Genomic DNA, 27944 nt, shown 5'->3' on the forward strand with positions numbered 1-27944 from the left:
GGTGGGCAATTATTTTGGCCAGAGGGCTGCTTACTGAGATGGCAAGCCATCAAGGGCTGCATGACAGGCAGCCCAGGGCAGATAAATATAAATTTTCTAAATTTTTTAGGGGGCCCTGTGGGCCAGATAGAATGGCCTGGCAGGCCATATCTGGCCCCCGGGCCACATTTTGCCCACCCCTGACCTAAACTCTGCCTAAGTTTGAAGAGGGCCCCAATCCTCAGAGCATACCTAATGCATACTGGTAATCATTGAATTATTACAAAGTGCAGTACCATGGTAACGTTCACTCAAAATACAGCTAGAAAATGAGATGGTGCTGCTGTTCACCTGATTACATAATAGCTTAGTGATTAGAGCTATTATATAATAGAGCAGGGGTGGGCAATTATTTTGGCTGACGGGCCACTTAACAAGTTGTAGTGAGCTGTTGAGGGCCTTACACATAATATCTTTCAGAAGATATCATTTTAACAAATGACAGATAAAAAAACAAATCATACACTAAAAATCAAACGGCAACTATAACATATTTTAATTTGATTTAAAAAACAAATAGTGTTTTTGAATAGTGTATATAGAGGCAAGTGCATAATAGCTTAAAACAAGGTCTTATTCTTGTATATTGTGTGAGGTGGGGGTCTGTGTGAGGGCAGTGTGGGGTGTGTGTGGGGGTATGTGGGTGTTGGTGGGTGTGCTCATTGCACTGGACAGGCAGAATGGGTGGAAGGTGGCAGGGAGATGATGCTGGAGTCCTGCGCGCTGGGGAAGGGTCCGCAGGGCTGCAGCTTCCCCCCGGCCTGGCTAGTTGTGTGGTGCCTGACACATGTCTCCACAGCACCTGCCCTTCCCCATACTAACTGCTTTTTGGAGTGGCACAGCAGGGGCAGGAGGAAGAAGAGGAGCTGCTGGAAGCAGGGGGAACTGAGCAGTATCCAGCCAGCTGCAGCCACACTGGGAGCAGCTCTGCTAGGAAGCTGCATGCACAAGATGGGGCCAGGACTGTTGGTAGGCATGGGCAGGAGCACTGCACAGGTTGCCCTGGGTGGGTGTGGGTGGGGCTCAGTCCCATGCAGAAAGCAGCAGGGGCAGCTGAGGGCAAGATACAATCAATTGGCTGATGCCCACTTGGGGGCTGGATCCAATCAGTGGGCAGACTAGATCCAGCCCTCAGGCCATATTTTGCCCACTCCTGTAATAGAGCTACCTAGACAGGGTAGATCATGATTTTAGGCTCTCAGGCATGGGATTCAAACTCATATCTCCCAGAAGAGCTCCATGACCACCACACCTTCTGCTGAAGCAGGCACCTATGCAGTTAAGAATGCAAGAGAAAACCAGGATCCCTGATGATGACAGATGAAGGGCTAGAAGGAGCTTGACTCTGTGGCTTCATGGTTAAGACACTCACCTAGGAGTGGGGAGCCCTGGATTGCAGTCAGAGGCATAACAGCCATGGTCTGTGCTCTGGGCGACAGAGGTGGCAGGAATGGGACTGGGTGTGGCTATGGCAGTAGCTAGCCTGGCAGTGGTAGTAGTTGTCATTCTTGCACCTGGTTTAAGTGGGTGCCTGGGGCTGGTGCCCCTGTCACACACCACTTGTTACACTACTGTTTATGGTCCCTGTTCTCAGGAGTATTTATACTATTTATGTATTTTACATTAGACAGTCATTGGTTGAAAAACAGAAATAATCTTGAAAATAGGGAGTGAAATAGAGGACGCCTCCCTCCTAGGGAAATACCTTAACTACGAGGCTGTAGAGTCAGGCTTCCTCTTGCTGGCCCTCCTGGCTTTGTAACTGTTGCATACTTGATTTCACATTGTACTAGCTTCAAAAGAAGGGACAGATGGTGAACCGCCCAGGTGTTCTGTAGCCTAAGTTAGGAGGGAGATGTGGATTTAAACACCCTTAGGTTGAGAAGAGCCAGTAACCCAGGTCCTGGGGGAGTGCTTTAACTATAAGGCATGTGTGTAAAATGTGGACAGTAGCACTGCTGCTGTGACTGCAGGTAACTGCTCTCAGAAGCGAACTTGGTATTCTGGATCCACAAAAGTGCTTAAACTCCACAAAGGAGCAGGAGTTCAGATAGACCCCATGTGTTTCCTGTTTGCTATCTGTGGATGGCACTCTTTCATGGCACCTAGCCTCTCCAAATTTCCCTTCAGAGACCCATGCAACACATTGAGAGCTTAGTTGTCCAGCCCAATGAATCCCTGAGGACAAGTCCCTAATTTTTAGACATGTTGAAGTCTAATTTGGGGAGTTAGGCTGGATTTTGCCCTTGGAACTAAGCAGACTTTAGCTGTCAGACCATACATCCATCTTGCTCAGTATTCTTTCACACAGGGGCAGAGAGTAGATGCTGAAAGAGAAAGTGAGCAGGGCATGGCTAAGGTTTTTTCCATTGTTTCTCTGAAGCATTGGCAGGAACAGGAGGGCACAGCACCCAACCTCCCACCTTTAGCTATGGACAGTATCCAATGCTTCAGAGGAAGGTGAAAAACTGAGTATTTATAGGGGAATGCAACCCACCACTAGGCTGCCCTAGTTCTTACATAAACTGACACAATGAAGGTAGTGGGCCCACATGGGGAAACAATCTTAATCCAAGAAGTCCTCCCAGGAACAGCCCCAGGAATTTAAAAGAGAAGCAAGGGGAGAATGGGAGTGACTCTCATACATTTCAGTTATTTCTGGCAGATCTCAGCTGAAAGGATATTGACAGTCCATATGGTCTGTTCACAAAAGATGTTTATAAGCAATATTTTATCGTTCTTATGCTTTGTAATTCTACCTATCAGACAGTCTAGACAGATATGCTTTGTTTCCATTTGCATGAAGTTCTATTTTACCTTCCAGTTTAAGTTGGATGTCCTGTAAACAGAACACACAAAATGCATTTCACTAAGTCTGTTTGCATATCATCTATCGCGGCATGTACATTACATACTCTTTGGGCATACATATTACACACTCAGAGCAGTTTGATATACCACAAACCACACACGACCCACATGCACCTGCTCACTGCGCTGTTAATTAGCAGCACAGAGAGGGTTTTTTTGATACGGAGCTCCTGGTATAAAAAAAAAAAATGCTGCTGAAAAAGTGGTTTGGTGCACACAGCAGCAGTGTATGCTGCTAGAAATTGGAGCCTGGCCAGCCAGAGCCACACTCTGAGTGTTGGGCAGGCTCTGAATGGCTGGAGTGCCACTGTTGCTGCCCTGGGAGGTCAAATTTGCCCTATATCAACCCCATGTGCAAGGGTGTGCGCAATAACACAAAGCACTGCAACAGCAACTGCATGCCCCTACATGTCGTGATGTGCCCTTTATGTCCATTCACGGATCCTTCCTTGGCTAGTCAGCAATATGTTTCTGCCCTTAAAGATTATATCACTTAGACATTTGAACACCTGGACAAGCCACTTCAGATGCAGAAAGGGTGACAAATAGGTTGGTGTCTCCATGATTAAACCAAACATCAGTCCTCATTTGTTATTATAACAAATGCTGAATGCAATCAATTAAACTGCTTTACAATCTACAAAATAACACCAGGTTGCTGAACTCTAGGCCCAAGCAGTTTGGAGAGGTTTCATGTAAACTTTAAAAACAAATAATCCTGAGATAATTTGAGAAATTATTAGACAAGGCTCTGATAGTGCCTAGCAAGGTTTCTTTCAGGTCTAGTTTCTTTCATCTCCACCAATGTTAATTCAGCTTTCTGCCATCTGTTGCAGAAACAGTACATTTGACATTTTCAGAGAACTTCTGGTTGCACTTTGCAATATGCTACTGAATTTTGGAGTCACAGAATTGATATTTTTATGAATGTCACAGTCTTCTTGCCAGTATAAGATGTGAAATAGGAACTAATGGCACCAGAATGAACAACTGAATCAATGGCATGATTAGTTAATTCCCACCACCCCAACCATGCATTATAGGTAATGTGAAAACACTTGGAAATAGTACTACATGATTCTATAGTCCATGAAATCATCTGGGCCTGATTTTCAGAAGTTGACTTCTGCTGGTAAGCACACAATGTTGCACAAAATAATACAGGAGAAAAAACTTAAAAAGCCCCCACATCAGAACATAATTTATACAAGGAAAAAATCCACTCATTCACAAGGATTTCTCCACATTGAGTCTGTTACTGGTATGAGCAGAAATGAGATTTTACCAACTGTACTTGCAGGTGGCAGTGCTTTAATAATGTGGGTACACATGCAAAATTACTTTTGTAATTCCCATATACTGAAAAAACCTCTCATTAAGCCTGGCAGCACCAGCAGCTTTTTATAATGTAATCTCCAGGGTACATGTAAAACATAAGCCCTTGACAGTTATTTTGGTGATTCAGCTTTTATGCAAATAAGATCCTCCCTTTTTTTAAAAGGTGAAAGGGACAATTTCAGTCATATAATCTGGTTTCCTGAATAATACAAGCCATAGAATTAAACCCAGGAATTCCCAGCCCAAGCTTAACAACTTTTGATTAAATTAGAAAATGACTTGAGTCATTATTTCAAAGGATATATAATAATATGGAGACAGCTAAAACAGCTAGGGGTTAAATTTTACTATTCTTATAAATAAGAATCTGGGATTTAACTGTTGGTGTTTATGATCAATTCCCATCATACTGCAAAGCAAGGCATACTTGCATTCTCATTTGTGGCAGACCTATATTCTTTTTTCTTGAAACATCTAGTGGAAGTTCCCGATTCATAGATTGTAAAGCTGGAAGGGACCTCAGAAGATCATCGGGTCCAGCCCCCTGCACCAAGCAGGAAAGATAACTGGGGGTCAGACAACCCCAGCAAGGTGACTATCTAGTCTCCTCTTGAAGATTTCCAGGATTGGCGATTGCACCACCTCTGGAGAGAACTTATCCCACAGTCTGGACATCCTCGCTGTGAAGACATTGTTCCTAATGTTGAGTCTGAATCGGTCTTCCAAGAGTTTGTGGCCATTAATCCTAGTTTTGCCCTTGAGTGCCCTGGTGAATAGTTGCTCACCAAGCCCTTGATGTACTCCCCTAGTATAGTGGTAACCTGCTACCAGGTCCCCTCTCAGCCTTCTTTTCCTCAGGCTGAAGAATCCCAGATCCCTCAGCCTTTCCTCCCATGGCTTGCCATGTAAGATTGATCATAGGGGTGACTCTTCTTTGGACTCTCTCAAGCTTGTCCATGTCCTTGTTGAAGTGGGGTGCCCCGAACTTGATGCAATACTCCAGCTGCAGTCTCACCAGTGCTGAGTACAGCAGAAGAATCACCTCCTTGGTTTTGCTGGAGATGCATCGATTGATGCATGCTAGACTATTATTTGCCTTACTGGCTACAGTATTGCACTGCTGGCTCATATTCATACTGTGGTCTATTATTACCCCTAGGTCCCTTTCATTCATGGTGCTAGGCAGTTTGGTGCTGCCAAGCCTGTAGGTGTCTTGAGGGTTGCTCGTCCCGAGGTGGAGCAGTTTACATTTCTCGAAGTTGAACTTCATCAGATTCCAATCCATCCATCTTGCTAGCCTATCTAGGTCCACCTGTATCTGTAGCCTATCTTCAAGCATTACCATGCTTCCCCCTAACTTGGTTTCATCTGCAAACTTGGCCAGTGAGCTCTTCACTCTCACATCCAAATCATTAATAAAGATGTTGACAAGTACTGGACCAAGCACCGACCCCTGCGGGACACCGCTGCCCTTTTTTCACCAGGATGACATCCGTTCACTACAACTCTCTGGGTCCTACCCTACAGCCAGTTTCTCACCCACCTGACTGTCTCAGAGTTAAGCCCACAATCCTCCAATTTTCTTGTGAGGACATCATGGTATATGAGATCAAAGGCCTTTTGAAAGCCTAGGTATACAATGTCAACCTGCTTTCTTGTGTCCAGGTGGTGAGTTACTTGGTCATAGAAGATGAGGTTGGTAAGGCAAGAGCTTCCTGCGATGAAGCCATTCTGGCTGTCATTCAGAATCTTACTTTCTGCAAGCTTATTGCAGATAGACTCCTTGATGAACTTTTCTAGGATTTTCCCTAGGATGGAAGTTAGGCTGATTGGCTTATAGTTGCCCGGGTCCTCCCTCCTGCCCTTTCTGTGGATGGGCAAAACATTGGCCCTCTTCAAGTCCTCAGGGACTTCTCCAGAGCACCACACATTGTGGAAGAGTTTTGCCAGGGGTTCCGTGATGACTTCAGCCAGCTCCTTCAGCACTCTTGGATTAAGATCATCTGGTCCCGCTGACGTGCATACATTTAATTTTTTTAATTGCTCATACACCAATTCTATGGCAATAGTAGGGAGGTGATTATTCCTACTGTGCTGATTCTCTACTCTACCTGGTGTGGTTTTCCCCTTGGTCCAGTGAAAGATCAAGATGAAGTAGTCATTCAGGAGTTGAGCTTTCTCCTGGGTGCTGGTAACAAACTCCTCTGAGTTGTTGAGCAATGGCCCCACACTCCCATTTGTTTTCCTCCTGTTCCCTATGTACCTAAAGAAGGACTTCTTATTGTTTTTTATTCCCATGGCTAATCTAAGTTCGGTTGCCACTTTAGCCTGTCTTATCTGTTCTCTGCAAATGTGGGCCATCATGGAATAGTCCTCCTTGGGGCTCGGCCCGAGTTTCCATTGCTTATAAGCTTCTTTATTCTTTCTTAAGAGGACTATAATTTCCCTGTTTAGCCAAGAGGGCTTTCCAGCCCTTCTGTTACCTTTTCCCCACATGGGAATGGACTTCCTTTGTGCTTTAAGGATTGTGTCCTTAAGGAACAACCATTCTTCATGCACGCCTTTCACTTTCGATCCCTGATCTCACAGCACTTCCCCTGCTAGTAACTTAAGCTTGTTGAAATTTGTATTTTTGAAGTCCAAGACTTCAGTCCTGCTATCAGATTTGTCTGCCTTATGTCAGACAGTGAACGTGATGGCTTCTTGGTTGCTGTTGCCCAGATTTCCCTCTATATTTAAGTCAGTCACACAATCGTTCCCTTTGGCTGGGATCAAATCTAGCAGAGCATCACTTCTGGTTGGCTCATGAACCTCCTGAGTCCGGAAGAGCTCCCTGACACAGGTCAGGAAGGATCGCATCTGATACAACTTGGCCGAGTGTTCCTCACAGGAGATGTCTGGATAATTAAAATCACCCATGATAATTATGTCATGTGCTTGTGCAACCTCAGTCAATTCTTGGGTGAACTCCAGATTGAGTTTCTCCCCCTGGTTTGGTGGTCTGTAGTATACACCTACAGTTAGGCCTCTATCGCCATACCCTCCATGCCCCCCACAACTTATCCCAGAGGGTTTCAAGCTGTTCATTTTTGGAGCTAATCTTGGCCTCCAAGGAGGTGTATACTCCTCTTTCACATAGAGAGCAATGCCACCACCTTTCTTCCCCATCCAGTCCCTTCTATACAGGGTGTAGCCCTCTATAGCTTATGCTCTGGTCATGTGAAGTCATACCAGGTCTCTGTAATCCCTACTAGACCATATTGCTTGTTCCCCATGCTCCTGGCATTAGTATATAGGTACCTGAGTCCTCCTACTGAGGCCTTCATCTTCCTGTCCCGCTAATGGAGAACTATTCCCTCAGCTCCCACAAGAGTGGCTCTCCCAGTGTTCCTATCTACAGGACTTACTTGTATGTTGGTCCCTGGACATGTTTGAATTTGTGTATCCCCATCCCCCAGCAACCTTAGTTTAAAGGGGTCCAGAAGATGAGCCACCCTTGCCACAAAAAGGGACTTACCTTTCCTCATGAGGTGGATGCTGTCCCTTCCCAGGAATCCTCTCTCTGAGGTGCATGCCATGGTCAAGGAATCTGAAGCCTTCTCAATGGCACCAGTGTTGGAGCTGCTGGTTCACTTCCTTGATGCATCCTTCTTTGATGCATGCTCGATCAGAGACCCTGGCTCTCATGGGGGACTTCAGTCACTCTGACATCTGCTGGGAGGGCAATACAGCAGTGCACAGGAAGTCCAGAAAGTTTTTGGAGACTGCTGGGGACAACTTCCTGGTGCAAGTTCTGGAACGGCCAACTAGGGGCTGTGCTGTTCTTGAGCTACTGCTCACAAACTGGGAAGAATTGGTGTGGAACGTAGTGGATGGCAACTTGGGCAGCAGTGACCACAAGATGATTGAGTTCAGGATCTTGAGGAAAGGAAGGATGGAGAGCATCAGAGTAAGGACTGTGGACTTCAGAAAAGTAGACTTTGACTTGCTCAGGGAACTCATGGGCAGGATCCCCTGGGAAGCCAGTCTGTGGGGGAGAGGAGTCCAGGAGAGCTGGCTGCACTTTAAAGAAGCCTTACTGAGAGTACAGGAACAAACCACCCCGATGCACAGGAAGACTAGCAAGTATGGCAGAAGACCAACATGGCTTAGCAGGGAACTCTTCAGTAAACTAAATCACAAAAAGGAAGCTTATTAGAAGTTGAAACTTGGACAAATAACTAGGGAGGAGTATATAAGTATTGCTCGGGTATGGATGAAGTCGATCCCTGCTGCTTACCACTGCTCCACACCACATGGGGGGCTCTGCATGAGCCCTTCGAAGCCCTGAGGCCACTGCAGGAGCCGGTGAGCTCGGAGGGGTTTGGGTTTTTCTTCCCTTAAAGGGCTGGTCCTGGGGCGGGCAGGGTAGCCATGGGGGTGGGGGCTGGGACAGCAGGCAGGGATCAGGGGCTCATGGCAGAGCCCCCCATACAGTGGGGGGCTGTGGGGGGCAGCAGGGATCATCCCCCCACCTGGCAAAACCTGGTGAAAAGGGTTTTTTTAAAGCACCATAAGCTGGGCCAGGTAGGGCAGCCATGGTGGGGGGGCTGGGAGAGAGGGCAGGGGTCAACGGGGGTGGGGGACAGGCAGGGAATGGGGCCTGGCGGGAGTCCCCCCATGGTTCCCTCCCCCCTTATATTGCCCCTCTCCCCCACCACATACTTACCAGCTCTAAGTCTGCATACTTACCAGCTCCTTGCTGCAGCGAGTGGGGACTGCCCGAATCACTGAAGCTCTCTGAATCTTTTCCGAATTGATTCAGAGAGCTTTGAATTGATTTGGACCTTTTAATTAGTCCCCTGATTCAATTCAGATTTGGAGATTTGGCCGTGAAATCAGGCAAAATCTTCTCCAAATCAAATCAGCACCTGAAGGTTCACACAGCCCTGCTAGAAATTCTCAAGAAGTATCTAGAAGTTTTGTCCTTTGCGGTAGGATCATCTGGGGAGAAGAACAAGGCAGCTTGAGGTTGTGGGAAAAACACAAACCCTTTTTTCATGCTCATGTTTAGTAAACATTAATATTTAAATTGTTTCCATGCTGAAGGGGTTCAGATGGCTTATAACTGGTGTTTCAGTTTCAGGAAGGCAATATTTAATTGATTTATACTCCTGTTTGCATATTCTCTGTCAACTTTGCAATTATAAGTACTAGAGACAAGTCTTGCTTAAAATGGGTTTTGTTTTAAAATGAAAGCTTAGACTGTGAAGCATAAACCTACCACACGTGGTGGCACTTTCGACAATTTTTGTAACCATAGAAGCATCAGGTACACAGGACCCTGATTATCATTCCTTACAATTCCTCTCTAAGTGGTAATGTCTACCTCTACGCCTGAAAACAGATGTCACCTGTGGAGTGCAATCAGCTGTGCCTCCTCTTGCTGGCACACATCCCAGGTCAGGGGTCAGATACACAGGCCAGGCAAATCCCTCTGCAAAAGGATTCCCCTGGTGCACATATCACTGCTGTGGTCTGACAGGGGCTACATAGCCATAAGCAGGGAACCTCTGTTTGCAGACATATGCTTTATGTCAGGATGAAGCCCCAGATTTGCTTGCTTACTCAGACACATCCCAGAGACCTCAGTGATGTGTCTGGGTAAGCAGGAAACAGTGACTTTCCCCACTGACCCAGATGCATCTCTGGTGATCTCATTGCTCCAGCTGCTGTAGTGGTAGCAGGGTCTTCAGGACGGAGCAGCATGGCCAGAGGTGACCTGCTAAGCTCTCTGTCCAGGCAGCAGGAGAGGGCCTTAGGCTGTCTGCACAGCAGTGCTGGAGGGGGTTCAAGCTGTTTATGTAGCAGTGGTAGGCAGTTTCTTCCACATAGTCAGGCTAGGGGGCAAGGGGAGTGGGCTTGCACTGCTCACAAGGCAGCGGTGAGGGGGTGGGGAAGGGGCTTGCCAACTCAGCAGCAACAGGGAGCTGGGTGGGCTTGTGCAGTTCTGGAGGTGGGAGATGGCTGCTTGTGCAGTAGGGTTCTGGGATCCCACACAGTGTGTGGCCCCTGTGGTATGAAGCCTGGGGGCCCGCAACCAATGCAGTGTGTGGCTGCTGGAGCCTTTGAAGTTGGACAGCCTTGCTGTAAGTGTTGCCTCAGTGGCCAAAATAAATAACCTTCTCATTTATAGCCTCAGTTCAGCTGAGTTTCTAGCAAAGATCTCAACAAATGCTATTACATATGGAATTCATATTGGCAATCTGTTCAGCAGAGTCTGAGTTATACTCCAACTCTTGGGGGAGGTCTGCAGTGGTGGTGTTGGGAAGGCAGAAGGAGAAGCCGCCACTGCTGCCTGAGCTGCTTAGAAAGGCACAGGGTGGGCCTGGGGCTCTCATCTCTTATGGAGGTCTGAGCCCCACCAAGCCCCTCCATATTTCAAACCTCACCCTCAAGATATTAGCAGCTAATTGTAAATATTTCATGCTTTCAATTAAAAGAGAGTTCCTGACCTGAGAGTGAAACAAAACTTAATTACTTACCCATACCTTGCATATACCACTCGGAGATTATACAAGTAGTTAAACTTGAACATGATCATTAGTTTCTCCTGAATACAAAAATGTGTCTTAAGTTCCTGCTAGAAATCTTGTGTTGCTAAGCTTTTCATTACCTGAAATGCAAATCCTCAAGCTATTAGATTCCTTTAAGATATGCAGTAAGTGTAATTGTGATCTGTGATCTATGAAGTATCCTGCATTAATATCCAAGCCATTATTCTGTTAAACTAGAACAATTGACATATAAGACATTAATGACAGCCTGAAGGAGCTGAGGATCAAGGATCATTTACTGAGAATCATTTACTGAGTGATTAATACTTCTCATAATAATAATTAGTCATCAAGTACCAACAGAAGCTCTTCAGAAACAGAGAGGAAGACAAAGTCCTTGTTTGAAGGGTAATACTATCTATTTCTGACATAGACACAATGAATAGGATACCCGTAATACCCGCTTTGTAAATACCTGTTTAAGATGGTTCTGGATTTCAGTGCCTGAAAGTTGGAAAAAGGTCAAGGAAACCTTAATGATCCATACTCCTACAGCCTTTTATCTCTTAAAAGTACTGTGCACACATTAACTATTATTCACAGAAAATTCTCTTGAGAATACAAACATTGGAAAATGTCCATGAAGATATACAGTTTATTGAGCTGCAGCTTAAATTGGTAGATGCAGGACAGATAAAGAAAATGAATGCTTTGTGTATTAGTCATTCAGTCTTCATGAAATTCCGTTCAGCCTACATTTCATCCTACTGTGTTAAACATCATTTAAGAGAGATGGAAGGGAGCAAGTGATATGTGACAGCAGTATTGAAATTCAAAAACTGTTTAACGACCTAATTAGTATAAGCAGACAAACTATTTCAATATTTACTGTTTACATACGTTCATTGCTTTACATCTGCCAGCTGTCTTTGATAGTGCTGAGCAGGAGATTTCTGGTGACATGTCTGTGGGTACTACAGCGTGTTGCCTTGTAGTGCCTTGTTAAAAGGCAGTACTGAACAATTATTTATCTCTTCCAGGGGATCTTAGAAAGTGTGATCTTACAACCTCTTTTATGTCTATGAAACATATAATGATATTAGCCAGAAAGTAGCACAGAGTTATTTCCTATTCCTTTTAATTTTTCATAAATTTTATTGAGATAATTAAAATGATTTTCATCATAAACCATGTGCTATTTGCTAGCTGATATTGGTTTTAAAATATCAAGCAGTATAGAGTTAAAGTAAAACAAAGCCACTTAACTGATTAGTCAGTGCTGAAGCATTGAGTAGGAAAAATGCAACTGTAATTTATTTACTTGTAAGAAAGTCTACAAAATCCAGAATTTTTGACAGTATGCATGTGTTAATTACTGAAGCAATTTCACATTAAGCAAAAGAAGTGATGCATGATGATAATTGTAACGGTGAAGTAATGTTATGGGTTGGGCATGTCTGCTGTCCTCTGCTAAAGATGGTTATAAGAAATAGGTAAGATCCTTTATAGAATGAGATAGCTGCTACAGTGGGAGGTAGCCTTTTTGGCAGATGTGCCACAGATTAGCCCCACACCCACCCTGGACATGTCTACATGTGCAATTAATGTTACTGAATATACTCTGGCTCAAGATGAGCTGCAGTAAACTAATCCTGATGTCACCATTGATGTGCAGTAATTTACTGTGCTGCTGGATACCATTTATATCTGACAGGACTATCCAGCAGTGCAGTAACTTAGTGTACTGCACCTTAATTACCACGCGCATGTAGACAGTGAGCTGCAAATTATTCTGCTGTGCAGTGGGAACATCTACACATGCTCTTTAATGTGCATTAGCCTATTTTTAATGCACATTCAACCATCACTAAAAAGCTTCTCTTTAGTTCATGCACTTTAAAACAGGCTAATGCTCATTTTCCTAGTACCTCTGGGCATTTTTACATGTGCTTCGGGAGGTGTGGGGAGGCACTTTAATTAGCAAGCCATGCTAATTAAAAGTGTCTGAGAGTCACATGTATCAGCGTCCTTGTGCTGAAAAATGATGATGGGGTGCTTTGAACTAAAGCTTATCAAACGAGCTTTAGTTTAAAGTGACCTGCTGCCATATGTCAGCATGGGGATACTGGTACACTTGATGCTAGAGTCTGCTGGAGTACATTAATTTCTGTGCTCCATCAGACTTGATTAATTAAGTCTGCTCCAATGCGCTGGATTTCCAGTGCATCAAAGCAGGCCCCCTGTACTTGTTTGCAGCCCTCTGTGCATTTATAGACATGGTCCAAGAGATAGGGAAGGGGGTAGGTGTTTTAATTAGTGAGCAGTACTAATTAAAAGCACCCAAGCATCATGTGTATCAATGTCCTTGTGATGAAAAATGGCAGTGGGGTGCTTTGAATTTGAACCAGCTTTAGTTCAAACTGCCCTGCTGCCATTTTTCAGTACGGGGATACTGATACACATGATGCTGGAAGTTGCTGGAGTGCATTCATTTCAGTACTCCAGCATGTGCTGGATTTACAGTACGTTGGAGCAGCCTCACTGTACATCTATAGAAGCCCTTCCTATAGAGATACTAGATTTAACATGAAAGCACATTAATGCATGTGTCCCTACTCTGTTCTCTTTGCCTAATTTCTAGGGATCCTGGTTTTCTTTGATTAACAAAAAATACCCAATTTTTGGATTTAAAAAGTAATCTAAAATCCACATTTTTCCATGATTAAAATGAAACGCTACTATATATATAACAGAGATCCTGGTTTTTATATATATATATATATATATATTTGGGCTACTATTTTAAATCTGAAAATTGGGGTTTTTTTAATCAGAGAAAACCAGGATCTGTGCTATGAGCCTTGAATAGCTTCTTAGGAGGAAAAACTGATATAGCCAGGTACCTTTGATATAAACCTGTATTTTAACAAAGACTTTAAAAATACCTCTTTCTCTGAACCAAAGAAGTAGTAAACAGTAAGATTTAGTTTCTTTGTTCATAGCGCCTAGCCTCTTTCAGCCAGTACTCATCCCAAAAAAGTTTTTACATTGCTTTTCTCAGGACACACATGTAAGGCTTATCCAGGCTCTTTCCTTGGCTTTTCTGCTCTTTCTCTCTGTTGTTTACTCTTTCCTGTCTTTCAAAGACACATGGATTTCCATAAAGTCATAGTCAGCAAGATTATCCTGCCAACATGAGCCAAGCATGTATCTTTGTTTACGGCAGCAGCATAGGCCTATGTTTGGGATGAAATCTCTATTGTTTCATCCAAGGGTGGTAAACCTGCACCACAAGTGACATGGGCAGCCCTTGTGTGTGCCATGCAGCAGATCAATCAGTGGATAGGGAGCACAGCAGGAAATAAACCAGGAAACAGAAGGCAGAGCAGGAGATCAGGCAGGAGCAGACAGCAAAGTAGGTGATCAGCAGGGTTTTCTCTGATTCCACATTTTTGCATGATTAAAATGAAACACCAGTAATAGATGTAGATATAGTGGTGTTTTATTTTAATCATGGAAAAATGTGGATTTTGGGTTACTTTTTTAAATCTGAAAATTGGGGATTGGGGATTTTTTTAATCAGAGAAAATCAGAATCCCTGCTAATTACTCTTCATTAAAATATAGCATTATATTCTATATAGCATTATGTAATATATAAACAATATATACATATTGCTTCTTGTAGGGTGTTAAATCTAGGCCAAACATATGTGGATTCATTTCCATAACAGAACTACACCTGAATCAGGTCTGAACTTGGCTTATAAGTCAGCTTTATTTTGTGAGTTTACTATTGGTTAACCAATCGCCCTCGGGTCCTTTTAATGAGAAGCACTTTGTATTCTCTTTGAACAAATAAATGTCTATTGGAAATAGATGTAAGAGGCTTCAATTTATGGCATGACAAACTGGTTTTTTTGTGATAGCACAGACAAGTAAGCAAAAGTATGAAAAGTAGCCCATCATATCAGCTGGTTCTCAGATGTTGCAAAACAGGTCACCTCACACTAGAAAACACAAATACTTTTGTAGAAAGCAAGAGGATGAGGAAACTACTATTTAGCCTGACAGTAGAGAAGGGCTAGCTGGCTGAAATCAAAGTGAACTACAGCAGGATAAGAGGTGGGCAAAAATATAAGGCCCTTAAAACATTTATTTTATAACAGTAGTGCTTTCTGGAAGCACTACAAAATCATCACCTGCTAGAACAGTTAGTGCAGAGGTTTTACTTCTCCAGAGTGATATTGTACCCTACAAGGCACAGGCAGAGTCAGTCCAAACAGCAGCTCCAGAGGCAGTGTCCAAATGCCTAGTAGGACTTTGAGCTGGACCCCAGCTGCATGCAAAGAGATGCATTTAGAAGTTTATCCAGCTATTGTAGTCAATCTGATTTGTGCCAGTAACAGTGGGTTCTCTTTTATATGTCCAGAAATTGATAGGAAACCAGGCTTGAGCAGCAGTGAGCAAATGCCTAGTTGAATTTCTGACTACAGAAAATGGACATTTTGAATATTTTTCATAAGGCTGTAAGAAGTTACTGATGTGAACAAGTCACTACATATTTTGCAAGTTTCACTGTAAATACAGATGGCAGTGCACATGATCTATAGCTTTTCCCAACATCAGTCCAATGGAAAGATCAAATACACAGGATGCTATTATTCCCAAACTCTAGATGCTTGATTAGCATGGATCCTTGTTTCTTTTGACAACCCCCCCCCCAAATTTTCAGATATAAAAAATAACCCAAAGTCCACATTTTTCCATGATTCAATTGAAACGCTGCAATCTACTGTCAACAAGGAACATAGTCTGAGAAAGAGGTGTAACTGGGTAGTTCTGCACCTCAGGCAGTGGTGGTAGCTAGGCCAGCAGCTATAACCAGATTTCTGGCAGCAGTGGCAGTGACTGGGCCAATAGTGCAACGTCTGCTATTTTTGCTCTCTGCCTCCCAAAGTTGGTTACCATGGCTGATTGCCACTCTTTAGTTATGCTGCTGATTTGAGAGGAGAAAGAAAACTCACAATAATGGGATGGTGGAAACCATTAACCATGAAGCTCAGTGACCATTAAAACTAATGGGAATGAAGAGCCTAAGTGATAACTGGCCACAATGCATCAACTAACATGAATGTGTCACAGACTACTGACTCTCCAGTGTAATGACTCAGACAATCCTGCAGGTTATTTGGGAAGGAGGTCAGTAGGGAGAAAAAAATCTAAATGGTATGTCTCTCTAAGATGAAACAGTTTACTTAAACACTGAAAGTGATACAAATATATTATCTTTCTGGAGTTTTGTAATGGAGTTCTTGCTGCCGAAATGGATATTAATGAGTGCTTTAGGTACTGTTCCTCTATAGCCTTGGAAGCTTATGCTCACTGGTCTACATATATTTGATCTTTAGGGACTTTCATTTCATGAATTTCCTGGACATTGATGGACAGTGATACCACTCTTCAAAGTCTAAGTTTTGGCTTTAAATTAGTCTTTTGGTTTTGATATTTGACAATGCTGCTAATTCCTGTGTTGGATTTTATATTGCTTCCATGGCACACATGGCATGCTGTCAAGTATTACACAGCCATCCACTCCTGCTCATACAAGCCAAACCCAGAAAGGTGGTTGTTAAGTTGCTCTGTGGGTATTTCCTGCAACCACTTTCAAAGCAGGCTGGAGACAGAAAAACAGAGAGCTGGAGAGCAAGTGTTCAGGAGTCTCTTCCCGGGGTTGGAGCATGTGTACAGGAGCAATGAGTAGGGTGTGTTTTGGAGTATCCTTCTCTGAAAACACTGCAGAAATGATGCATACATACCCTCTGAGGCTTCCTGAAGTCTTCTTCACCTAAATTAACAAGCAAAGACTCATACCTGTCAGAAGACAAAGTACTTGGCAACTCTCAGGCCTTTACAGTAGCATTTGTCTATGAGGGACAATTACGGTTTCTGCTTGCTTGTGCCTTTTGTGCAGATACAGTGGCAGGAGTAAAGTGTGGCTTACAGTCCTTTAAGGGAAGATTTTTAAAGCCATTAGGAGTTGGATGCCTAATTTCCTTTGTGCTTTTGAAAATCTCTTCTTAGCTCCCAGATTTACCAGCAAAATCAGCTCCTTATGTATTTGTTATTCTGTATTTCTCACAGGCCATTGCCCCTGCAGTTTACAGTGGGCACAAAATTGCAGATGTGTAAATTACTGTAATTATATGAAAGTGTTAGTGAATTGCCTATAGCCCTGAATGCCCAGGAAAGACCAAATCTAGGTTTATGAGCAATTTGTTCAAAGGCAACTGCTGCATCCCACAGTTTCCCTGGAGAAAGGGAAATGGAAACCACATGCCATTTTTAACACTGTACTTTTCATTTTTACAGACTTTTTCTGATGGAAATGCAGTGCCAAAACATAGCAGGAACCAAGGCAACATTACTAATCACCATGCAGATCATCTTGACTGGGGAGCTGAAGATATAATAGATCATATATTATCTTTTGTATTTTATCTTTTTAACTATTTCTGGTGGAGGCTGTTTATGGCAGGAAATCTGCTCTGTTCTGTTCCACTGGGCATTCTCCCAGATAATTTTTTCTATTTTATTTTTGCCCATGCTTTTGTACTGATGATATTTCAGTGCCTTTATTTCTCACTCTTTAATGGCTACTGTTTATCTATCTTTAACTAATCCCACAAGGTTCTGGCTTACACTATCTTGGCTCCACTGCTGCTAGAATTGCTCACCCATGCCCCTTTGTGCCTTTTGCCTTAGTTATTGAATTGCCTGTCTTTATGACTTCTCTAAGTCATATTCCTTCAGATTCCAGTATTGCTTCTTTACAAAACCCTCCCTGGACCCATTCTGTTTTATCTCATGGACCTTGCCTGTCTTCATTTTCCCTTTGCATGGGATAAGTCCCTTCTCTTTTCCTCTTCTGTCTTGCCTAGTTTGGACATATGTAACAGCTTTTCTGTATCTCTTTTCATCTGTTCATTAACTGTAAAATCTCATCTGAAAACATCTATTTTGCCTTTATACATATAAAATTTAATTTCTGTTTCACGTATCCATAATTTCTTAGTTAATCCTATAACTTTATTGTTTAAAGCTGTGAAGTGATTTAGGGCATAGTTTGTACAAATAATACTATATATAAACAATATATTAGAACCATAGAATCATAGAGCTGGAAGGGACCCTGAAGGATCATCAGGTCCAGCCCCCTGCATGAGCAGGAAAGACATCTGGGGTCAAATGACCCCAGCCAGGTGACCATCCAGTCTTCTCTTGAAGACCTCTAGGATAGATGATTGCACCACCTCTGTGGGGAGCTTGTACCATAGTCTGGACACAGTAGTTGTAAAGAAGTTTTTCCTAATGTTCAGCCTGAAACTGTCTTCCAGGAGTTTGTGGCCGTTGTTTCTAGTTTTCCCCCAGGGCACACTGGTGAACAGCTGTTCACTGAGCCCCTGATGTATGCCTCTGATATAGTGGTAAGCCGCAATCAGGTCTCATCTCAGCCTTCTTTTCTTTAGGTTGAACAGTCTGAAATCCCTCAGCTTCTCCTCATATGGCTTGCCATGCAAGTCCCTGATCATGCGTGTGGCCCTTCTCTGGACCCTCTCGAGCTTTAGTACATCCTTGGATTTACTGAAGATGCATCGATTGATGCATGCCAGAATTTTATTGGCCCTAGTGGCTACTGAGTTGCATTACTGGCTCAGATTCATACTGGGGTCTATTGTTACCCCCAGATCCCTTTCATCTGTAGTGCTGGTCAGGTTAGCAATGCCCAGGCTTAGGTGTGCTGGGGGTTCTTCCTTCCCAGATGCAGCACTTTGCATTTCTCTATGTTGAACCACATCTGGTTCTGTTCTGCCCAACTAGCCAGCCTGTCTAGGTCTGCCTGCACCTGCAGCCTATCTGTTAGTGTGTCCACACAACCCTGTATCTTGGTGTCATCCAAGAATTTGGCCAATGGGCTTTTCACCCCCTCATCCAGGTCATTGATGAAGATATTGAACACCTCCGGGCCAAGTACCAATCTCTGGAGTACACTGCTGCCCACATCTTGCCAGGTGACACCAATCCATTCATTTTGACTCTCTGTATCCTACCCCACAACCAGTTTCGCACCCACTTGAGAGTCCCGTAGTTGAGCCTGATATCTTCCAGTTTTCTGATTAGTACCTCATGGGATATCAGGTCAAAGGCTTTCTGGAAGTTGAAGTATATGATGTCAAGCACTTTACTTTCATCCAGGTGATGAGTCACCTGATCATAGAAAGAAATGAGGTTGGTCAGACAAGACCTGCCTGCGATGAAGCCATGTTGGCTGTCATTCAGTATCATGCCTTCTGCAAGTTTGTCACATATAGCCTCTTTGATAAATGTTTCTAGGATTTTCCTTGGAATAGAAGTTAAGCTAATTGGCCTGTAGTTTCCTGGGTCTTCACACTTCCCCTTCTTGAAGATGGGCACAACACTGGCCCTCTTCCAGTCCTCTGGGATTTCTCCAGAGGCTCATGATTTTTGAAAGACCTTTGCTAGGGGCTCTGTGATTACTTTGGCCAAATCTTGCAGCACTTTTGGGTGAAGTTCATCCAGTCTTGCTGATTTATGTACATCTAATTTCTTTAATTGAACATACACCAGTTCTATGGCAATGGTGGGAACAGTGTCAATCCTGACCTGCTCATTCCGTGCCATACCTGGCATTTTGTTCCCCTTGGTCTTGTGAAAGACCGAGGCAAAGTAGTTATTTAGGAGTTCCATTTTTTCCTGAGTGGTAGTGACCAGGTATCCTGAGGCACTGAGCAGTGGCCCCACACTCCTATTAGTTTTCCTTTTACCCCCTATGTAGCTAAAGAAGGACTTTTTGTTGTCTTTGAATCTTGTAGCTAGTTTTAGTTCAGTCTCTGCCTTAGCTTGTCTAATCTGTTTTTTACAAGTGGGGGCCATTGTCAGGTAGTCTTCCTTAGAGACTGTCCCAAGCTTCCATTGTTTGTATGCCTCTTTCTTTTTCTGTAGGAGGGCTGTAACTTCCCCGCTTAGCCAAGAGGGTTTTTTGACCCTTCTGCTACTTTTTCTTTGTAAGGGAATGGATTTTCTCTGAACCTTAAGGATTGTATCCTTATGGAATAACCATTCTTCTCATGCTCCCCTTACCTGTGGTCCTTGGTTTCTTAGGGCATTCTCTACTAGTGACCTGAGCTTATTAAAATTTGCATTTTTGAAGTCTAAGACTTCGAGCTTGGTATCTGTTTTGTCAGCCTTGGTCATGGCCACTATTGCCTAGGCTGCTCTCTATGTTTAAGTTGGTCACCAGGTCATCCCCTTTGGCCAGGACCAGGTCAAGAACTGCATTGCCTCTAGTTGGCCTGTGCACATCCTGAGTTAAAAAAAGCTCTCCAGTGCTGGTCAGGAAGGATCGTGATTGATTCAAGCTGGCTGAGCACTCCTCCCAGGAGATGTCTGGGTAGTTGAAGTCACCCATGACAACCATGTCCCATGTATATGCGGCCTCCATTAGTTCATAGGCAAATGCCAGATCAAGTTCCTCCCCTTGGTTAGGCGGCCTGTAGTATACACCTACAGTCAGGTCTCTCTCTCCATGCCTCCCCCGGAGCTTGACCCAGAGGTTTTCAAGCTGTTCTTCTTTGGATCCAACATCGGCCTGTAGAGAGGTGTACTGCTGCTTCACATAGAGGGCAACACCCCCTCCTCTCTTCCCCACCTGATCCCTTCTGTGAAGGACATAGCCCTTTATGGCTGTGATCCAGTCATGAGAGGAGTCCCACCAGGTCTCCGTGATCCCTGCTAGATTGTAGTGCCCAGTGGAAAGCAGGAGGACTAGGTCCTCCTACTTGTTCCCCATACTTCTGGCATTGGTGTACAGGCACCTAAGTCCTTCTGCTGAGGTCACTGGCTGCCTGTTGTGTTGAAGGGGAGCTATTGTCTCAGCTTCTGTACGAGTGGCTTGCTTGGTTTCATTGTCGATGGAGCTTTGTGTACATGTGTGCATCTGTGTATGTATGTCTGCTTTTGTCTGTGTGTCTGTGTGTGCGTACATCTGTGTGCGTGTCTGCTCGTCTCTGGGTGCATCTGTGTGCATGTGAATCTATGCGTGTGCATCTGCTTGTGTGTGTATGCATCTCTGTGTGTATGCATTTGCTTGTGTCTGTGCAAGTGTGTGCATCTGTGTGCACACATCTGCATGTGTGTATCTGTTTGTGTGTGCACATATCTGTGTGCATCTGTGTGCATGTGTGTGCATCTGTGCACCTGTGTGCAACTGTGTCTGTGTGCATGCATCTGTGTGTCTGTGTGCACATCTGTGCATCTGTGTGGGTCTCTTTCTGTGGGTGCATCTGTGTGCCTGTGTGCATGTGTGTGTGTGCATATGCATGTGCATGCTCATGCGTGCATGCGTATCTGTTTATTGCAGAGAGTGTGTTGTGCCTGTGTGTCCATGTGCAGAGAGTGAGTGAGTAGAGTGTTTCTTTGTTCCTTAGTTTCTAGGGTCGGAAGGGACCTGAGCAGACCATCCAGTCCAGCCCCCTGCCATGGCAGGAAAGAGTACTGGGGTCAAACGACCCCAGCAAGGTGCACATCTGTGTGCGTCTACATCTGTGTGTGCTTGTCTCTGTGTGTGTGCCTGTGCTCATGGCAGAGAGAGTGTGTTTGTGTCTGTGTGTCCATGTGCAGAGTGAGTGAGAGTAGAGTGCATGCTTGTTTGTGTGCATGCCTGTGTATGAGTGCCTGTGTATGTTTGGCCATAGTGTGGGAGGGGGTAGGGAGCAGGGAGAAGAGAAGACATATGCCCCCCCACCCCCAGCCCAGCAGGGTCCACCCAGCCTCCCCTGTCAGCATCAGGAGGGGAAGGGGCCCCTCCCATGCTGCAGCCCCGCTCCCATGGAGGGAGGTGGCCTCCAGTTTTGCATTTGGCCAGGGCCCCAGTACATCTTAATCCACTTCTGCCCTTTGACCCTGCTTTCAAGATACCACAAGCCTTTTCTTTAGCAGTGTTTGTCAAGTGTTATGGGATGGGAAAATGGGAAGTGCCATGGGAGTGCACTCTCTCTTTTTCATCAGTGACAAGGAAGTATCTCAGACATGTTTGTGTGGATCTGCTCGACATCAGATAGCGTTGTTTCATTCTAAGTCATGTAGGTTTTGTTTGCATCGCTTTTCCAGGTCTTCATAGCAGATTGTTTTTATATAAAGCACATCTTTTTTATTTCTTTTGTTTTCTCTGTTCCTGGAGGATATGGATAATGTCACAATTAACTGTGACTTTCAGTATTAATTTCATCACTGTCACCTGAACACAGGGCACCTGTCCTTTCAAAATGTTACAGGGATCCTTGAACCCTGTACCCTGATCATTTTGCTGACAATTTAAGTCCTTTGGAAATGCTGAATGTCAGACTTTGTCACTTGGGAAAACAATGTTTAAATGCAGCTTGCTTCTTAAACAGAAAGAGCAGAAACTATTATTAAAGTGTTAGGGAGAGCAGGAGTGACTTTGGGACTGGTGGGTGGAGTGGTGTTTAAAATCAAGGAAACATTCCAGTAATTGACCTGATTCTATTAACAAACTACAAACTTGCCCACCAAACAATGCCAGGTAACATGTAAGCACAGCTGCAAGTAGGATCAGAAGACTTCAGTGCTAGGATTCACAGTGTCTGCTGGCCAGGTGCCTAGGATATCCTGGGGAAAACTTCAGCAGGATGTTAAGTGGCCACTATGATGCAAATTTCTGATAATTCCAACTTGCTTCAGAAGCTTAGGCTTTTTATATTCAGTTTAGGGTGGGCTGCTGTGGTTTCAAGAGTGAACTAATCGCCTTTGAAGGAGCCAATCACATTTCACAATTCAGTCCAAGTTCTGCGAATGTATGTATGGTTTCCTGGCAGCCTTTGCAGTCTCTCACTGTACCATACTAGTGTCCAAACATTTCACTTCTTTATGTGCCACCTGCACCATGCTGTTTCAGATTGTTTCCTTTAATGCTTGTCAAAGTCTGAGTTGTGAAACCACTAGGCACCATTCCATTTCGACTTGCATTTCGACATTTTGACAGAACAGCGTTTCATTTCAAATTTCATTCTGATTTGAAACTTCCGTTCTGTTTCGTTTCTATGTTTCACCCATAGGCTATAATGGAGAAGCACAAAACAGCCTATAACTTTGTCATTTCTGGCCTGATTTGGATGAAACATGCAGGAATGGTAGCCCCTGCTGAGGCAGCAAAGCCTGCCAAGTTTCAAGGAGACAGGTGCAGGGGTTTGGGGGAAACTGCACCTCAAGCTGTGGACAAGCAAAATTCATGACATGGGTGACACTGTGTGTTAAGGCGCAGTAGGGTGAAAGGTGCAGGCTTGCTAGCCCCTGCTGAGGCCACGAAGCATGCCAGCTGTCCAAGAGATAAGTGCAAGGGTTCTGGGGCCCTGCACCTCTGGCTGCTGACAGGCAAAACTTGTGACACGGGTGAGTGACACTGTATGTGTGTTAAGGTGTGCCCTCACTCAACTGACACCAAAGCAGAAAGCAGGGCAGTTCAAACAATGCTGCCTTTTATGCAGTTTTTCCATCCCTTCCCTGAAGCACTGGGGTTGGATGGGACCTCAGGGAAGGGTGACAGGCACTGGCACATCACTGGCAGTGGCACTGAGAGTCAATAATGAGAGCAATCCTTCCCCCACCCCTTCCCCCCTCTTCCCCCTCCCTTTCCTTACTTCAGTTTCTGTTTCCCTGCAGGCAAGCCCAGCTTGAGCTTCGAAACTTGAAATGTTTTGAAAATTTTGAAAGGCGTTGATTTGCCTCATTTTGTTTTGAAGCCATTTCAGAGCTCTCTGTTTCATTTCAATTCTGCTGTTTCGAGCTCAAAATGAGTTGAAACAGCGTTGAAACAAAACTGCCAGTGAAATTTCTCACAGCCCTAGAAACCACATCCTTTTGCAGCTTGCTCATTGACAGGGATTACAAATAGGTCACAAAATTCTGTCTTTAGAGGTACACAAATAGCCCCCTTTACATTACAAAAGAGTAGGGGAGAATTCCAGTTATGTATCAGCATCGTAAGACTGACCTTAGTAGATTTACACTATCATCCCTCTTCTCACTGCAGAGAGTTCTCTGCATCGAGCAGAACAGCAGATCAGTCTTACTTTGACCTTTGTAGTGGCCAGACTCTAGAACTGGGGAAGGGGTGGTTGAAAATCCACAAATGCCTACCAGTATGAATAGCATTTCCTATGTTTTGCCTCCTAAGAGGACAAGCACAGAATCTGCAAGTGCATCCTTTTGATAAGCTTTCATATATTACTCTAAAAAACACATTTTCAATTGATGTGGAATAATAATATACAGGGAATGGTTCGATAAGGAGAGCATTGAGTCAATTTTCTGAATGAGCTACACTGACAGATTTTCATTCATCGACTGCAGGACTAATGATTTCTTTGTTTCTTGCTCTGGTTTTGCTTTTTCTTCATGCCCTTTGTGACTTCCAAACTTCTGCCTAAAAAGCTCTTCCATTGGTGGGCTCAGGTGGAAGAACAGGACAGGGGAAAAATGTGATCCAGAGATATTAAAAACAGCTCCTCAGCCAACTTTACTGGCTTTCATTCTATATTTAAGTTAATGAAATATTTTTTCTCGTACTTACATTTATCTTTTCTATCTTGGAACTACCCATACAAATCTTTTTCTTAAAACAGAAAATGTTGATTGTTGCAGGGGCAGACTTATTTCTCAGATTCTTTTGATGACTGGTTCTGTGAGCTGTTCATTTCATTATAGCATCATAGAAATGTATGTCTGGATGGGATCGCATCTAATTCCACCCTACTCAAGGCAGGCTCCTCCTCCTCCAAACTATCCCTGATGTCTGCTTTTCTAAGCTGCTCCTAAAACTACTCCTAAAATTTCCTAAAACTGTTGTACAACTGAAAGGCACATCTCTGCAAAACACCAAGAAAACAGCCTACCCAAACATAGCAGAGACCTGAGGGCATTGTCAATCCTGCTCCTGCAGAAATTGTTAAAATACAATTGATAGATCCAAGGAAGAGGACCACACCACCCACCCCTTACCCCCAAATACAAAGAAAAGCAAAAACCCTCACTGTGGAGTAAAATTCCTCTCTGAGCCAAGTATGGCAGTCTGACCCTGAGTGAAAGGACAAGACTCGCTAATCCGGGGTGGGCAAAGTCCGGCCCATAGTTTCATAGTTTGTAGGGTCAGAAGGGACCTGAGCAGATCATCAAGTCCGACCCCCTGCCATGGCAGGAAAGAGTACTGGGGTCAAACAACCCCAGCAAGGTGAATGTCCAGCCTTGCCTTAAAGACCCCCAGGGTAGGAGCCAGCACCACTGCGCTTGGAAGTTGGTTCCAGATCCTAGCTGCCCTGACCGTGAAGTAGCGCCTCCTGATGTCTAGTCTGAATTTACCCTCTGCCACCTTGTGACCATTATTCCTGGTCACTCCTGGTAGTGCTTGGGGGAACAGGGACTTCCCCAGTGCCTGCTTGTCCCCTCTGACTAGTTTGTAACTGGCCATGGCAAACTCCATTTCCTAGCAGCCCCTGCCCACAACGCTACAGTCAGTTCCTATGGAGATTCCAGCAGTGGCGGGTGCTGTGACAGCACAAGGCCAGCATTTCTGTGGAGACCAGCCCCAGCAGTGCAGGGTGTGTGGCAGGATGCGGAGCTGCTTCATGGCCAGGGCTGGGCTCTTGTGGTGGTGATAGTATGGTCCAGAGCTGGGACAGAGCTGCAATACACTGCCCATATGCCCAGGGCTCTGTCCTGGCTCTGGACCATGTTGTCATCACTGCAAGATCCCAGCCCTGGCTGCAAAGCAGCTCCCTGCCCTACTGTGCATCCTACCAGTGTTGCTGGGGCTGGTCTCCATGGAAACCCTGGTCCCATGCTGTCATAGCATCACTGCTGCTGTGGTCTCGATAGAAACTGGCCACAGCCGTATGGATAGGGGCTGCTGGGAAATGAAGTCCAGTCACTGTCCAGATCCACCGTGATTTCCCAGTGATCCATGTAAGGGGAAAGGGGCTCCTACACTTTCAGCTATTGCCATCTTGACCAATGCTTATCCAACCTCCACAACTTCCCTTGTCTATTCCACTGCTTCACTGGTCTAATGGTGAAAAAGTTTTTCTGGTAGTCAATCTAAACCTACTTTACTACAATATCAAGCCACTGCTATGTGTCCTACTCTCTGCAGCAATGGAGAAAAGAAGATTGGCCCTCTTCTTTCTGGCAGATATTTGAAGGCTGCAATCATGTCCCCTCTTAATTGCCTTTTCTGCAGGCTGAACATGGCTATTTCTTTCAACTTCTCTTCATATGGCTTGCTTTTCAAGCTCTTTATCATTTATGTCACTTGCCTTTGGACCCTCTCTATCTTCTCCATGTCCATTTAAAAATGTGGAGCCCAAAAACTGCACACAATACTCTAGATGAGGCCTAACCATCACCAAGCAAAGAGGCACTCTCACCTCCTATTTCTTATGCTCTTATTGATGCAGTCCTAAACCGCATTAGCCTTTTTTGCAGCTGCTTCACCCTGCAGACTCATATTGAGTCAGTGATTCACCAAAGACTTCTAAATCCTTCTTCATAGTTTTGCCATCTAGCCAGTTGTCATGATGTGCCAGTTCCACTGACGTCAGGAGGGATGGCCAATGATTCAGCAGGTAGTTCCACACCAGACCCAGCAACAATAAAAAATGAAGCAGAGGCAGTGACCCTGTCTTTTCCATTATGCCCCGTCCTGTCCATCAACAGCCTGACCTACAGTACAAAACCCCCAGGAATTTCATAGTCATTATCACTCCATCTCTAGCAGTAGTAGCAATTCAGTCATTCATTGCCAGCTGAAAAAAAAAATGATTCCAAAGCTCAGCATCTGGGGTTTATAGTTGCCAAGTACCTAATCCTTTCCTCAGCTGTTGGCAATAATTCTGAAGCATGTGTTAAAGGTGAGCAGAGCAGAAAAAACACCAGTGCTGACAGAGGGAAGGTAAATATCAAAGCGACTAAAAGAGGGACATCAGATACAATTCTTCTGCCAGCTTACCTTCTAATGGGTTATTTTTTTGTAATAGGCAGAAGTGTGATGAAATGTCTAGTCATTGAAGGCATCTAGAAGTTATGGATTTGGGGTTCATTTTGTTAAAACCAAAAATTGGGGATATTTTTAAATCAGGGAAAACCAGTATCCCTGGTTTTATTATCCAGAACTGGAGGAAAAGGAAGTCTGTAGATTAGCTCTGACCACCCTTAGCAATTGCAGGAGTCAGAGATGTAGGATGTGCCTCCTGTGATGTTAACAGGTGTTTCCTATTTATCACTTCATAGGAAAGGTTATTTAAATTTGCACCCACCTCTGTCAAAATTTACAAGAGAAAATTACTTCCCAACTTCAAATGTTGTGATCAGCATGGATCCTGGTTTTCTCTGCTAACCCTCCCCGCCCCCCACACACACACTTTTTGGATTAAAAAAATAACCCCAAATCCACATTTTTCCATGATTAAAATGAATCACCACTATATCTATATCTATATCTATATCTATATCTATATCTATACAAGTTTCCCTCACTTTATGCTGTACATGTATTCATGGAAAATGGTGCATAACTTGAATTCGCATAAAGAGAACCCAGTATAAAATGTAACAAATACTTTCCAAGACCTCAACTGTACTGACCCTGAGACCCATTTCTACCAATTTTACAAGACAATTTTGGTACTCACCAACAACAGACAGTACACACAAGCACAGGGCACTACATGTCACAGACAACAAGAAAGGAGCACACATCCACACAGGAGACTATATTTTGTTGTGTGTCACTCCTACAATGCACCACACAAAGCAGCTGACTGCAGGCTTCCACCACACTAATAGCATAAGAGTGAATTTACCTTGCATACAATGACATTTTTCTGATGACACTAAGATGAGGGGGGACATGGGCATGCTAGAAGGGAGGAATAGGCTACAATTGGACCTAGACAGGTTACAGGGGTGGGCGGATGAGACTAGGATGGGATTCAACACCGACAAGTGCAAAGTGATGCACCTTGGGAGGAACAACCAGCACCATACCTACAGGCTGGGGAACTCCCTTCTC

This window comes from Crocodylus porosus, unplaced genomic scaffold (assembly GCF_001723895.1).
Source record: "Crocodylus porosus isolate Cpor-Errol unplaced genomic scaffold, CroPor_comp1, whole genome shotgun sequence".
Taxonomy (NCBI): domain Eukaryota; kingdom Metazoa; phylum Chordata; order Crocodylia; family Crocodylidae; genus Crocodylus; species Crocodylus porosus.